The 13,962-nt window shown below is 40.0% G+C and overlaps 1 protein-coding gene across 5 annotated transcripts in view; it reads left to right on the top strand.

Annotated features, from left to right (window-relative positions):
- Window positions 1-13,962, top strand: part of ATF6 (activating transcription factor 6) — a 212,680-nt gene that overhangs the window by 152,248 nt on the left and 46,470 nt on the right. The gene's annotated exons all lie outside the window — the stretch shown is intronic.

A 13,962-nucleotide genomic window follows, 5' to 3' on the forward strand; every position in this document is an offset into this window, starting at 1 on the left:
TTGCTTAATCAGTATTCTCTGGATTAACCAAAAGCCATTTAAAATGTTTGGTTGGTCAGATATATATCCATGCATTAATTTTGAAACATTTTTCCACTTTTTTCACAAAAGATTATTTTTAAATTCCTATACTCTCTTTAAAAATAACTTTAAAAAATTAAAAGATTTAATTTAAAGTTACTTTTAAAATTACTGTATTTTTAAGAGAAAAAATGCATTCTCTTATTTACAAAATTGGAAAGGTTAGCATCTTGACTGCTCTACAGACTTACTGTAGCCTTTCTGGTTATACATATAGTGTAAGAATTCCCTGCTGGGTTCTGAGAGTGAATTTGTAAGTTGGGTTTTGGGGGGACGCCTGGGTGGCTCAGATGGTTAAGCATCTGCCTTCGGCTCAGGTCATGATCCCAGGGTCCTGGGATCAAGCCCCACATCGGGCTCTGTGCTCAGCAGGGAGCCTGCTTCTCCCTCTGCCTGCCTATCTGCCTACTTGTGATCTCTCTCTCTCTCTCTCTGTCAAATAAATAAATAAAAAATCTTAAAAAAAAAAAAAAAGTTGGGTTTTGGGAACTCAAAGCAGTTACCTGTATTATGTAAATAGTGACATGATTCCCAGACCAAACATCACAAGCTATTTAGTCCATAATACTGATGAATTTGGTATTGATAGTGTCACTATTCCATTTTGTTCTCCTACTAGTGCTGGGTATTACATAAATTACAAATAATGCTGTAATACCTTGAGACCATCTAAAGATGTTAAGGCATCTTGCTTATAATCTAGAAAGAAAAATAAGCCCAGAAATCACTGTACTCCAAAGAGAAGGTCCCATAAGGAATATACAAAGTACTAAAGAAATTTAGTAAAGGAGAGATTACTTCCAGCTGGGTTCTTCATGGAAAAGAGAATCTCTTACTCCCAGTGCCAGCTGCGTGCTATAAATGAGCACAGTGTATATTGTTGACTGATTGCTTTCTCTGACACATCATATTAGGCTCTAATGACACTAGGAGGATTGGCTGTCCTTCCGAATTCATTTATCTGGTATAATGAAACTACTAGTATACTTTTTATCTAGTAGTAAGAACCTCATAGTTTACGAATAAGCCAAAAGGTGAAGAGCCTTTTGGACTAACCTGCAGTTGAACCAGTCCACATTCTGATTAATGATCATAGTTAAACAACCAAATATAATTGTTAAAAACAAAAACAAAAACCTGGGATTCTAGATAAATCCCAGTAAAATTTAGTCTTAGAGAAAAAGTATTAGATATTCATTGTACATTTTAAGACCATAGAGGACTATAGAATTTCATTGAGCTGTGCGCAGACTGCTTATTAGAAATGCTTAGAGGGGGCGCCTGGGTGGCTCAGTTGGTTAAGCGACTGCCTTCGGCTCAGGTCATGATCCTGGAGTCCCAGGATCGAGTCCCGCATCGGGCTCCCTGCTCGGCAGGGAGTCTGCTTCTCCCTCTGACTCTCTCATGCTCTATCTCATTCTCTCTCTCAAACAAATAAATAGAATCTTTAAAAAAAAAAAAAAAATGCTTAGAGGTCCTAGGGGCCCGTGTGTGGCTCAGTCAGTTGAGCGGCTGGCTCTTGGTTTCGGCTCAGGTCATGATCTCCTGAGATCATGGGGTCGAGCTCCACATTGGCCTCCATGCTCAGTGCAGAGTCTGCTTGAGATCCTCTCCCTTTGCCCCACTCCTGTTCAAGTTCTGTCTCTAAATTAAATAAATAAAATCTTAAGAGGAAAAAAAAAAATGCTTAGGAGGTCATGATCTCAGGGTTATAAGATTGAGCCCCGCCTAGTGTGGAGCCTGCTTAAGATTCTCTCTCTCCATCTCCCTCTGCCCCTCCCCACCCTCCCTCTCTTAAAAGAAGAAAAAAAGAAATGCTTAGGAGGCAGCTTGTTTTATTTTTTTAAGATTTATTTATTTATTTTAGAGAGAGTGTGTGTGTGTGCATACATGTGCAGGGGGAGGGGCAGAGGGAGAGAGAGAGAGAGAATCTCAAGCAGACCTCCCCACTGAGCACAGAGCCCTATGTGGGGCTCAATCTCATGACCCTGAGATCCTGACCTGAGCCAAAATAAAGAATCAGACACTCAACAGACTGAGCCACCCAGGCGCCCCGAGGCAGCTTTATAGATAGAAAATAAAACATTTGTTTTGCTAAAGCATAAAAGAATTATGACATTTTCTTAGTCTTACAAAGACATTTAGAACAAATTAAAAAAAAGCAAAAACTGTAACATTGAGAAGAACTTATCTTTCTTCAGTAAGAGCATACCTCCAAAGCTTTCACGGAGCAGTCCTACTACTACTTCAGGAAGGACAGTATATTCCAAAGTGTACTGTATTACACTCCAAAGAATGTGTTTAGGAAATATCATTCTTATTTCATAGGGACCTGGGTTTCTCTGCTTGAACCATGATAGATTTAAGTTCTGGTCAGCTTATGCTCAGAAAGGCTATTATCTAAGCTTCAACAAGACAGAATTCACTTAATTTTGTTCTGATATTGAATTCTTATGCAAGAGAATGCCTGGTTTTATTTTATGACAGTGAGTTTTCCATATTTACTAAGCCAAAAACAATATGATGCTGTTTGACTCTGTTGATCTTGGCCAGGGGACTAATTTTTGAAAATGAGCCTTTCGTGGATTTGAAAAATACAATCATTAGAAGATCATTTCCTTTTTAATCTGGTTTTGATTTCTTTATAAATAAATTTAGTTTTTTCCTTTTTAGGGTATAGTAAACTATTTGAAAAGTTAAGATTCAAATGCAAGAAATACTGGTTGAATATCTACCACGTGCCAAGTGTTGTGCTGTATCCTTAGTCTCTTTCTGAACGGTCCCTCCACCTTCTTGCTCTGAGGGTTAGAATCTGATTTTGCCTCCTCACCTTATATGCCTCTGAGCCTACAGGTGGGGTGGGTATATCCTTGCTCCCCACTGCAACTTCCAAATGATCTCGCCATCTTTCCCCTTCAGCCCCCCTCAACATCTTAAAGTATATAATGTCAGGCTTTACTCCCCTTACTCTGGTTTGTCACTGTCTTCTGTCCCACCTTCACTGATGACTCTCCATCACTGGTTTTTCTATCTCTCTGTGTAACTTCAGCATTCACAGAGGATTCATCCAGCACCCTGGCCTCTTCTGATCCCATTGTCTTTTTTTCCTTTTTTTTTTTTTAAAGATTATTTATTTGAGAGAGAGAGCACGTGCACAAGCAGGGGGAAGGGCAGAGGGAGAAACAGACTCCCTGCTGAGTGGGGAGCCAGACTCGGGGCTCGATCTCAGGACCCTAAGGTCATGAACTGAGCCAAAATAAAGAGCTGGACACTCAACCGGCTGAGCCATCCAGGCGCCCCAATCCTGTTGTCTTTTATTCTGTACCCCTCAGCCTCCCATCCACATGGTCATACCATGGATCTCCTCATCATCAATAATGGCACTGCTCTTGAAATACCCTCTCCAAGCATCCCACTCCTACTTATCTCTTACTGTAAACCCACACTCCCAACTACCCTCTGACCTCACAATCTCCAGGCCTCCGACCCCACCACTTTTTCCGTATGGATCACATTCATAATGGTCATATATTCCTCCTTATCTAGCCGAGATTCCACCCCCCCCCCATACTTTCACCACTCTCTTGCATCCCCCCTTAGTTACTCCCTGGCTTCTTTTTTTTTTGGGTCTCAGTTGTCTGTAAAAATCCCTCCCTAGTTAAACCCAGCTGTCCTCTTTATGCCTGCTCTCAAGCAGCTGAAAATTGCCGGAAAATACCATCTAGTCAGGACAAGTAGATTGACTGCAAATTTATGACTACTAATTCCAGAGGGGCATTCAGTACTGCCAGTCATTGCTAGTAATTTCACTTGCCTTCTGTCTGAAGCAAGAATTTCTCACCTCTCTTCTCAAATCCCCAACATCCCCTCCACCCACCCCCTCAGCTGATGAACTCACCAAATGCCACGCTGAGAAAACAGATGTACTCATGTCAGAGCTACGTCATCTTCCGCTGCCGGAAGCGCAGCTCCTTCTGCCGCGCACAGACCCTGCCCGCCCTGTTGTGCTGGGAGAAAAGTCTCTCCTGTTGGGTTCTAGAAGCTCAATTTGCTATTTATTAGATACTGGGCAAGTTATTTAGTTTTTCTGTACCTCAGCTTCCTCATCTGTAAAAGGAGATATTAGTAATACCTTTATTTTAGAGTTGATGTGAGAATTAAATGAGTAAAAATGCTTTAAATAGTGCCTGGCTATTTTCAGCGTGGACACTCGTGCCCCTTTGTCACCATCATCATCCACATCACCTAAGGTGATTCCTTCCTTTTGGACCCTGTGTCCCAGCCCCTCTCACGGTTTCAGAGACTTTGCTTCTACACTGATACCCTTTCTATCCTGCGCCATCAGCCTCTTCTCTACCGGTTCAACATACAGAACGTCTTCATACTACCTTTGGTGTGGGGAGACTGTTAATGCCACGTCCTATTTCTCCACTGTCCTTCAGGGAAACACTCTTGAAAAGAGTGCCTTGTACTCGCTGCCTTCATCTGCTTATCTCCTGGTCTCTCCTCCACACTCATATGTTCTTTCTTCTGAGCCTTGTGAGACTAGATTGCAGACATTCTTATTTTACCCCCAAGTACCTGAATATGCATCTGCTACAAAAGGGGTATTCTCCTACATAAGCACAAGAAAATGACCACACTTAAAAAAAAAAAAAAAAAGTTTAGCATTGATACTTTACAGTTTAATATATAGTCCATATTCATATTTCCAATTTGCCCCTAAAATGCTCTTTATAGCTTTTTGTGGGGAGGGATACAGAATCGAGTCAAAGACCATACGTTACACCCACTTGGCACACCTCTTTAGTATCCTTTCATCTTAGAACTCTTGCCTTCTAAAAAATTGTCTTTTCTGACATACACACTTCTTAGAAACCAGAGTCACTGAGGAATAACATAATACACAGTAAAAATCAACAATTTTATGTGTACCGTTTAATGGGTTTTGACAAATGTATACAGTTATGAACCTACCATTCAATCATGATACAGATGTTTTCATTACTTCAGAAAGTCTCCTCGTACCCCTTTGCAGCCATTCCCCTGAAGTATATTTTTGACATACCCTTCTTTTGAAACACTTCATCTTGTAGGCTTTCCTGATACTGTGGCTTGTCTCACTTTCCACCTTTGTCTCCTTCTTGCTCAGCTTAGCCAGCTTCTCCTCCTCTGTGAGGACAGGAAACTGGTTTCCTACGTTATGTTTGCTGCTTACAACCCAGCACCTAGAGAAGTGTCTAGTGTAGGAAAATCGCAGGATGCGGCGCTCTGGTAGACGTTAAAGCCCAGCAGAGTAACTGGTACTGCTTTATACATCCACTGCATAACACAGCCAGGATTTCAGGAAGTATATAAAGTATGTTCTGATTAATTATTATATTGTTATTTCAGTATTAAAGACAGATGTGTGAGTGTCAAAAATATTTGGGATTCCAGAATTTAAGATAGATTTTTATACCACTTTATTCCTTATGGTGTAAGGCTGTGCACATTCGTTTGTGAGCGGCATAATACAATGCAATTCCTGTGTTTTGAATTTGATGGACTCAGGTTTGTTGAATGGCTGAATAAGTGAGGTAAATGTTATTTGGTCAGTACTTTGTGGTCACTTGAAAGATTTTACTATTTTAATTCTTCATATGATTAAAAACCGTTGGCAAGTACAGTTTAGTCTAATCTTTCCAAATATAAATTAATTTGTTTACTAGTTACCTCTCTACCATATTGGTTGAGATTTGGAATTCATTGTAAAGAGTGAATTGAAACTATTAACCTCCTTTTCAACAATTGTTCTACAAAAGAAAGCACATGCAAAAAAATTGAAGTATAGAACTCTCCCAAGTTCCAGAGATGGATTTCTTTGGCTTATTGGGTTACATGAATTTGACAGGCAGTACTCTATCACTTACCAACGTTTGGGCACCTGTTTCTTGCAAGGGCAGAGATGTTGTGAGGATATCTCTAACATAGAAGTTTTTCATCCTGAGCAGGGTAAGAATTTAAGAAAGTTGAATAAAATATATTTTCTGCCATTTCTGAGTTGAAAAGTTACATGTACCTTGGAAAGGAACATGAGTTGTGGGTTTGATCCCTCTCTCTGACTTTAGTGGTGCCTGTAGGATTTTGGAGAGGGTGGTGGAAGACAAAGTCAAATTTTTATTGAGCAGTTGGTTTCTGTAGTTCCCTGGATAGGGATATTTGGGAAGAGAATTTGATTTTCCAATTTTGGCAAAGTAAATTAGATTCCCAAGTCAATATCTGATCTTAAATTATAACGCATAATGACTCTACTTTGTGGTTTTGAGCTATGGAAAAAAGTCTATACAAGAAATAGCTAAAGGGGGGTGCCTGGATGGCTCAGATGGTTAAGTGTCTGCCTTCGGCTCAGGTCATAATCCCAGGGTCCTGGGATCGAGCCCCGCATGGGGCTCCCTGCTGAGGGGGGAGCCTGCTTCTCCCTCTCCCTCTGCCTGCTGCTTCCCCTGGTTGTACACTCTCTCTCTCTCTCAAAAATAAAATCTTAAAAAAAAAAAAAAAAACTAAAGGGAACAGGATTTGTGTGTGAAATTAATGCCATTTAGAAAATGCTAGTTACATCATTCTATCTTTTCTATGCCAATTTAATTTTTGTAATTTATTTCATTTTGCATTCTCTTTGATACTTGATATCCTTTGTCTCATGTGACAGTTGAAAACAGGTTAGTGAAGCTGTAAGAAAGTCCATCTTTGAAGAAGTCTTCACACTGAAGATTATTGAAATAAAATGAAATGCTGGTATGCTTTAAAAAAAGCTTTTAAAAAATGATTACAGATGGTTGGCAGAGCAGTGGATGATAAATTAGAGGCTATTGCTATTTATAAAAAAAGGATTCTGGAAGTTTTCCTTGTACTATAAGTCAACATTTCCTGCTTTTAAATTATTTCCACTTATGTTGTGGTAAAACTGCTCATTTCCTTTCTTTCTTCATAAGTAATTCAACAAAGTAGACCGTAGAAGAGATTTATTTTTAATGGTAGCTACTTTGTAGATGTCTTTCCCAGGGAATGAACACAGCCATTAGCAGATGCGCAATCTGACCAACACTTTGATTTGGTTCTACTGTTCCCCTTCTCTCTGTGTATCATGTACCTAAGTTAGTGTGGTACCTGAGTAGTAAAGAAAAAACTATTCTAATTCTACCCTGTCCTTGGTAAGGGTTCAAGTAGATGAACAAATGACTAGAAGGCGACACTGTATTTATATTTAATCTCAAGGTCATTTCCATGTAAAAATCTAGAAGAACTTACTAGCAATGAAACATCTTTTTAGTTGAAGAGGATGTAATAGAAGGGCAGGAAGCAAACCAACTCACCAAATGTGTTGGTTTTAATAATAAGAGAATGTTGATACAACTGCTTTTGATGATCACTAGTTTCATAAAACTGTGATCCCAAAGAAAATGGAATTTTGGAAATTTGGAAACTGTCCTGTTTTAGACATGTTCTGCACAAGCAGGCTGGTTGTCTGTAAGAGAATTGTGCCTAATCTTATAAATTCTCTTTTTCTTAAAGGCCTGCAGGTTATCTACTTTCTTAAAATATATTTACAACCTTGTATTTCTTACATTTCAGTGTTCTGTAATTGTGTCTAGACAGTTGAGTGAGTTGAATCTTCTCTTCCAACCATGTTTTAAATATTTGAAAAACATATAATTAAATATTTCACTTTTGACTCACTACGAAAGCAGTAGTACAATTTCCACACTGAGAATTTCTACTGACAAAAGGAGAAAAATGACACTAGTCACAAAAAAGAAAGATTTTTTCTTTCAGTATATATCCACAGATCTATGAATTATGTCTGGCTGGCAGGTATAATGGGGAGTGTTAACATTGACCATACTAGCTGTGATAAATAGTATCTTAATGAAGACCTGGGTCTTCATGTTGATCCCCTGTGTTGAACTGGCAGTTTCCTCGTGAGAAGACAGTCACCTGTGCGAGACAGAATATGACATTATCTTTACAATGTGGGTAAAATTTGGCTCAATTTCTTAGATCCCTTTTTAGCTTACCTTCTCTAGTGATGTTAAATCACCAGCCGGACCTAGACCAACAGTGATGATTTAGATCAGTTCTAAACCGGAAACAACATACTGATTAATTTTTTAAGAGAAATCAATTAAGTACTGGGTAGTTATAAATCATAATGCCTCTGACATCGGATCAAAAATTTGAAGACTATGGTAGATACTAGGATCTTGGTACCTTGGGAGGTAAAACTTGAACTGCACTGTAAAGGAAACTTAGAGGAGGATAAGGAGGAGGATATTTTTTAATGTAAGGATTGCATTTAGCTACAAGTAACAGAAAAACCTTAACTAAACATTGTCTTAAATAAATTGGATTCATTTTTTCTTATATATATTTTTTTATTTAAAAAATTTTTTTGTTATGTTAATCACCATACATCACATCATTAGTTTTTGATGTAGTGTTCCATGATTCATTGTTTGTGTATAACACCCAGTGCTCCATGCAGAATGTACCCTCTTTAATACCCATCACCAGGCTAACCCATCCTCCCACCCTCTTCCCCGCTAGAACCCTCAGTTTGTTTTCAGAGTCCATCGTCTCTCATGGTTCATCTCCCCCTCTGATTTCCCCCCTTCTTTCTTCCCCTCCTGCTATCTTTTTTTTTTTTTAACATATATTGTATTATTTGTTTCAGAGGTACAGATCTGTGATTCAACAGTCTTGCACAATTCACAGCGCTCACCATAGCACATACCCTCCCCAATGTCTATCACCCAGCCACCCCATCCCTCCCACCCCCCACCACTCCAGCAACTCTGTTTGTTTCCTGAGAATAAGAATTCCTCATATCAGTGAGGTCATACGATATATGTCTTTCTCTGATTGACTTACTTCGCTCAGCATAACACCCTCCAGTTCTATCCACGTCGTTGCAAATGGCAAGATCTCATTCCTTTTGATGGCTGCATAATATTCCATTGTATATATATACCACATCTTCTTTATCCATTCATCTGTTGATGGACATCTTGGCTCTTTCCACAGTTTGGCTATTGTGGACATTGCTGCTATAAACATCGGTGTGCACGTAGCCCTTCGGATCCCTACATTTGTATCTTTGGGGTAAATACCCAGTAGTGCAATTGCTGGATCGTATGGTAGCTCTATTTTCAACTTTTTGAGGAACCTCCATACTGTTTTCCAGAGTGGCTGCACCAGTTTGCATTCCCATCAACAGTGTAGGAGGGTTCCCCTTTCTCGACATCCCCGCCAACATCTGTCATTTCCTGACTTGTTAATTTTAGTCATTCTGACTGGTGTGAGGTGGTATCTCATTGGAGTTTTGATTTGGATTTCCCTGATGCTGAGCGATGTTGAGCACTTTTTCATGTGTCTGTTGGCCATTTGGATGTCTTCTTTGGAAAAATGTCTGTTCCTGTCTTCTGCCCATTTCTTGATTGGATCATTTGTTCTTTGGGTGTTGAGTTTAAGAAGCTCTTTATAGATTTTGGATACTAGCCTTTTATCTGGTATGTCATTTGCAAATATCTTCTCCCATTCTGTCGGTTGTCTTTTGGTTTGTTTATTGTTTCTTTTGCTGTGCAAAAGCTTTTTATCTTGATGAAGTCCCAATAGTTCATTTTTGCCCTTGCTTCCCTTGCCTTTGGTGATGTTTCTAGGAAGAAGTTGCTGTGGCTGAGGTCGAAGACGTTGCTGCCTGTGTTCTCCTTTAGGATTTTGATGGACTCCTGTCTCACATTTAGGTCTTTCATCCATTTTGAGTCCATTTTTGTGTGTGGTGTAAGGAAATGGTCCAGTTTCATTCTTCTGCATGTGGCTGTCCAATTTTCCCAACACCATTTGTTGAAGAGACTGTCTTTTTTCCATTGGATGTTCTTTCCTACTTTGCTGAAGATTAGTTGACCAGAGAGTTGAGGGTCCATTTCTGGGCTCTCTCTTCTGTTGCATTGATCTATGTGTCTGTTTTTGTGCCAGTACCATACTGTCTTGATGATGACAGCTTTGTAATAGAGCTGGAAGTCCGGAATTGTGATGCCGCCAGCTTTGCTTTTCTTTTTCAACATTCCTCTGGCTATTCGGGATCTTTTCTGGTTCCATACAAATTTTAGAATTATTTGTTCCATTTCTTTGAAAAAAGTGGATGGTATTTTGATGGGAATTGCATTGAATGTGTAGATTGCTCTAGGTAGCATTGACATCTTCACAATATTTGTTCTTCCACTCCATGAGCATGGAACGTTTTTCCATTTCTTTGTGTCTTCCTCAATTTCTTTCATGAGTATTTTATAGTTTTCTGAGTACAGATCCTTTGCCTCTTTGGTTAGATTTATTCCTAGGTATCTTATGTTTTGGGTGCAGTTGTAAATGGGATCGACTCCTTAATTTCTCCTTCTTCTGTCTTGTTGTTGGTGTATAGGAATGCCACTGATTTCTGTGCATTGATTTTATATCCTGCCACTTGACTAAATTCCTGTATGAGTTCTAGCAGTTTTGGAGTGGAGTCTTTTGTGTTTTACACATAAAGTATCTTATCATCTGCAAAGAGTGAGAGTTTGACTTCTTCTTTGCCAATTTGGATGCCTTTGATTTCTTTTTGTTGTCTGATTGCTGTGGCTAGGACTTCTAGTAGTATGTTGAATAGCAGTGGTGATAGTGGACATCCCTGCCACGTTCCTGACCTTAGGGGGAAAGCTCTCAGTTTTTCCCCATTGAGAATGATATTCGCTGTAGGTTTTTCATAGATGGCTTTTATGATATTGAGGTATGTACCCTCTATCCCTATACTCTGAAGAGTTTTGATCAAGAAAGGATGCTGTAGGGGCACCTGGGTGGCTCAGTTGGTTAAGCAACTGCCTTCGGCTCGGGTCATGATCCTGGAGTCCCGGGATCGAGTCCCGCATCGGGCTCCCTGCTCGGCAGGGAGTCTGCTTCTCCCTCTGATCCTCCCCCTCTCATGCTCTCTGTCTCCCATTCTCTCTTTCAGATAAATAAATAAATAAATAAATAAATAAATAAATAAATAAATAAATAAATAAATAAAAAAGGATGCTGTACTTTGTCAAATGCTTTTTCTGCATCTATTGAGAGGATCATATGATTCTTGTTCTTTCTTTGTTAATGTATTGTATCACGTTGATTGATTTGCAGATGTTGAACCAACCTTGCAGCCCAGGGATAAATCCCACCTGGTGGTGGTGAATAATCCTTTTAATATACAGTTGGATCCTATTGGCTAGTATTTTGGTGAGAATTTTTGCATTCATGTTCATCAAGGATATTGGTCTGTAATTTTCCTTTTTGATGGGGTCTTTGTCTGCTTTTGGGATCAAGGTAATGGTGGCCTCATAAAACGAGTTTGGAAGTTTTCCTTCCATCTCTGTTTTTTTGGAAGTTTCAGAAGAATAGGTATTAATTCTTCCTTAAATGTTTGGTAGAATTCCCCTGGAAGCCATCTGGCCCTGGGCTTTTGTTTGTTGGGAGATTTTTGATGACTGCTTCAGTTTCCTTAGTGATTATAGGTCTGTTCCATTTTTTCTTATATATTGACGAGTCCACAGCAATGAACCAATCTAGGTGCTGGTGTTTGCTCAACAACATAAGCTGCTAGGACTAAGGTTGCTGCAGTTCTCTTGGCCTTTCTCAGATGTTCTCAGAGTGGCTGCTGCAGCTCAAGCCCTCATATCTGTATTTCAGACAGAAAAAAAGGACGAAGGCCTGGCATCTATCAGGGAGGCAAACATTGTCCAGAAATTTCTGGCAGACTTTTGCTGATGATGTCTCATGGGACATAGAAACTGTGTCCCATGCATATGCCTAGCTTCAAGGGAGGCTCAGAAATACAGTGTTTTTACTAGGCACACTGTGATCTGAAAAAAATACAGACTTGGCTCAGTACGGAAGGAATGGGTACTGGGTGGGCGGATCAGCAGCAGCTGCTTGCTGTGGCATTCTGTCATGCGCTGAGCTGGGACTGAGTAAAGTGTCTGGAAGGAGACAGTGAGGAGGGGACTCGAGTTGAAGAGGATGAGAAATGGTGTTTGCTGCATGGGATGCAGCTATATGATGTAGGTCATTAACGAGTTAAGGCAGTGACTTTAAGCTCTCCAGCATAAAAATTACACTCTGAAAGCTCTGTTAAGAGACCGTTAATCCAGCTGAGGTCTGTCAGTGAACAAAAGTTAGGGAAGATGAGCTAGGATGCATTGCACCAATTATGGGGTGAGGTTGTGAAAGGCCTGGAATGGAGAGAAAGGAAAACTGTCCAGAGAAATTTCAAACAGAAAATCTATTGCACCTGGTAACTGAAGGAGGGAGTAGAAGCTGATTGCACGATGGTAAAGTAGCTGTACTTGCCAGAGCTGTTTCTTGCCACCCTCGTTTCCTCTGGGCGAAGTTGTCAGGGTAACCATTCTTGGCTCCTCCCAGACTGTTCGGTTAGCCCCACTTGGCGTGGCCTCTTCTGAACCCACTTCTGCAAAGTAAGTCTGAAGATAGGATTTTGAAATGGAAGAGATGAGATTAATGGTGGATCTGCCTTTCTGTACCTCAAGACTTAGCACTTGTTGAGTGATACTGCTTTGAGGATTTATTGGCGGTTGCCCAGGTCCATTTTTTTCAGGAGTAGTTTGTCTTTTTTAGTATTTGATTTACTAATAAACTCTTGAATCTGTGGGAACTTTCATGAGCCTCCAGAGGTTTACTTCGGATCAGGTTGCGCTGCATCTTCCAGGATATTAGTGCTTCCTCGCCCGAGGAGCCAGTTGCCGAGCCCGCTACACCTAAAAGACCTTCCGGGTCCCGTCAGCTCTCAGTGGGATCACTTTCACTCTTTCTCCCTTGTGGCAAAAATCTTTTTCTACTCAAACAGATGGTTTAGCTTTCGACTAATAAAAACTAGAGATCAGAATCTGTTTAAGCCAACAGAGTTGGTTTGAAGTTCCTACTAACTATTCAAAATCTGAATTATTTCTTTATTTTACACATATTAAGCTCCTCAGAATGGATTTATCTTTGTACTGGAAAATCAGGGACCTTGTAGTGAGTCAGAAGATTGAACCATTTCACGTAATCTTGAGTTTCTGTTTCTCTGAAGAACTACTTGACAAGCACAGGCTCAGCTCCTCTGTTTTCTCTTCTGCAATGATACCAGCTGGAAACAGTAGGGATCCTAACTTTCTGTGGAGCGCTACATGGTTCTTTCAGGACTTGCTGGTGATTTTTTCATTACTTAAGACACAGCTGAGAACGGGTGATAGGGCAGCATCATCTCAGGGACGTCCGTGTCAAGGACGCTATGATTCTGTTCGCCTTGGAGACTGCTCCTCTTCTTGGGTTTTCACAAGTAAAGGTGAAAGAGTCCTCAGAAACTGTATTTTTCTGAATCTAGAATGTTGCAGTTGAAAATATGGATACAGATTGTTAGAGCTTTTGCTTTGGGAATCTTGAGTACATCAGGCAAGAAATGCCTTTGAACTTAACCAAATATCCATAGTTTCTTCCATATTTATTACAGATTTTACAGAAACAATCGCATGCCTTAAACATAAGATTTAGATTAATAATGAGACAAATGTGAACTGTAAAATAGTTTGTTGCTAGGAGCGGGGTTGTTAGGAAGACCATACAGTTAGCCTCTATGAGGATATCCAAAGCCCATGTCTTTGTTTTCGTTCTACCTTCTATACAGGACAGAACCGTGTGGGAAATGTGATCCACTTGGTATGACTACACTATAGATTGGGACAGAGAAAGACTCACTAATATTCATGTTGTCCAGCCATAAAATATCAGGGCTCAGAGGCTTTGGTACACTCATCCACACTAACTCCCTGCTAGTGGCAG

Source organism: Mirounga angustirostris, unplaced genomic scaffold (assembly GCF_029215605.1).
Source record: "Mirounga angustirostris isolate CCGP_5_RB_7025 unplaced genomic scaffold, mMirAng1.0.hap1 SCAF_6, whole genome shotgun sequence".
Taxonomy (NCBI): domain Eukaryota; kingdom Metazoa; phylum Chordata; class Mammalia; order Carnivora; family Phocidae; genus Mirounga; species Mirounga angustirostris.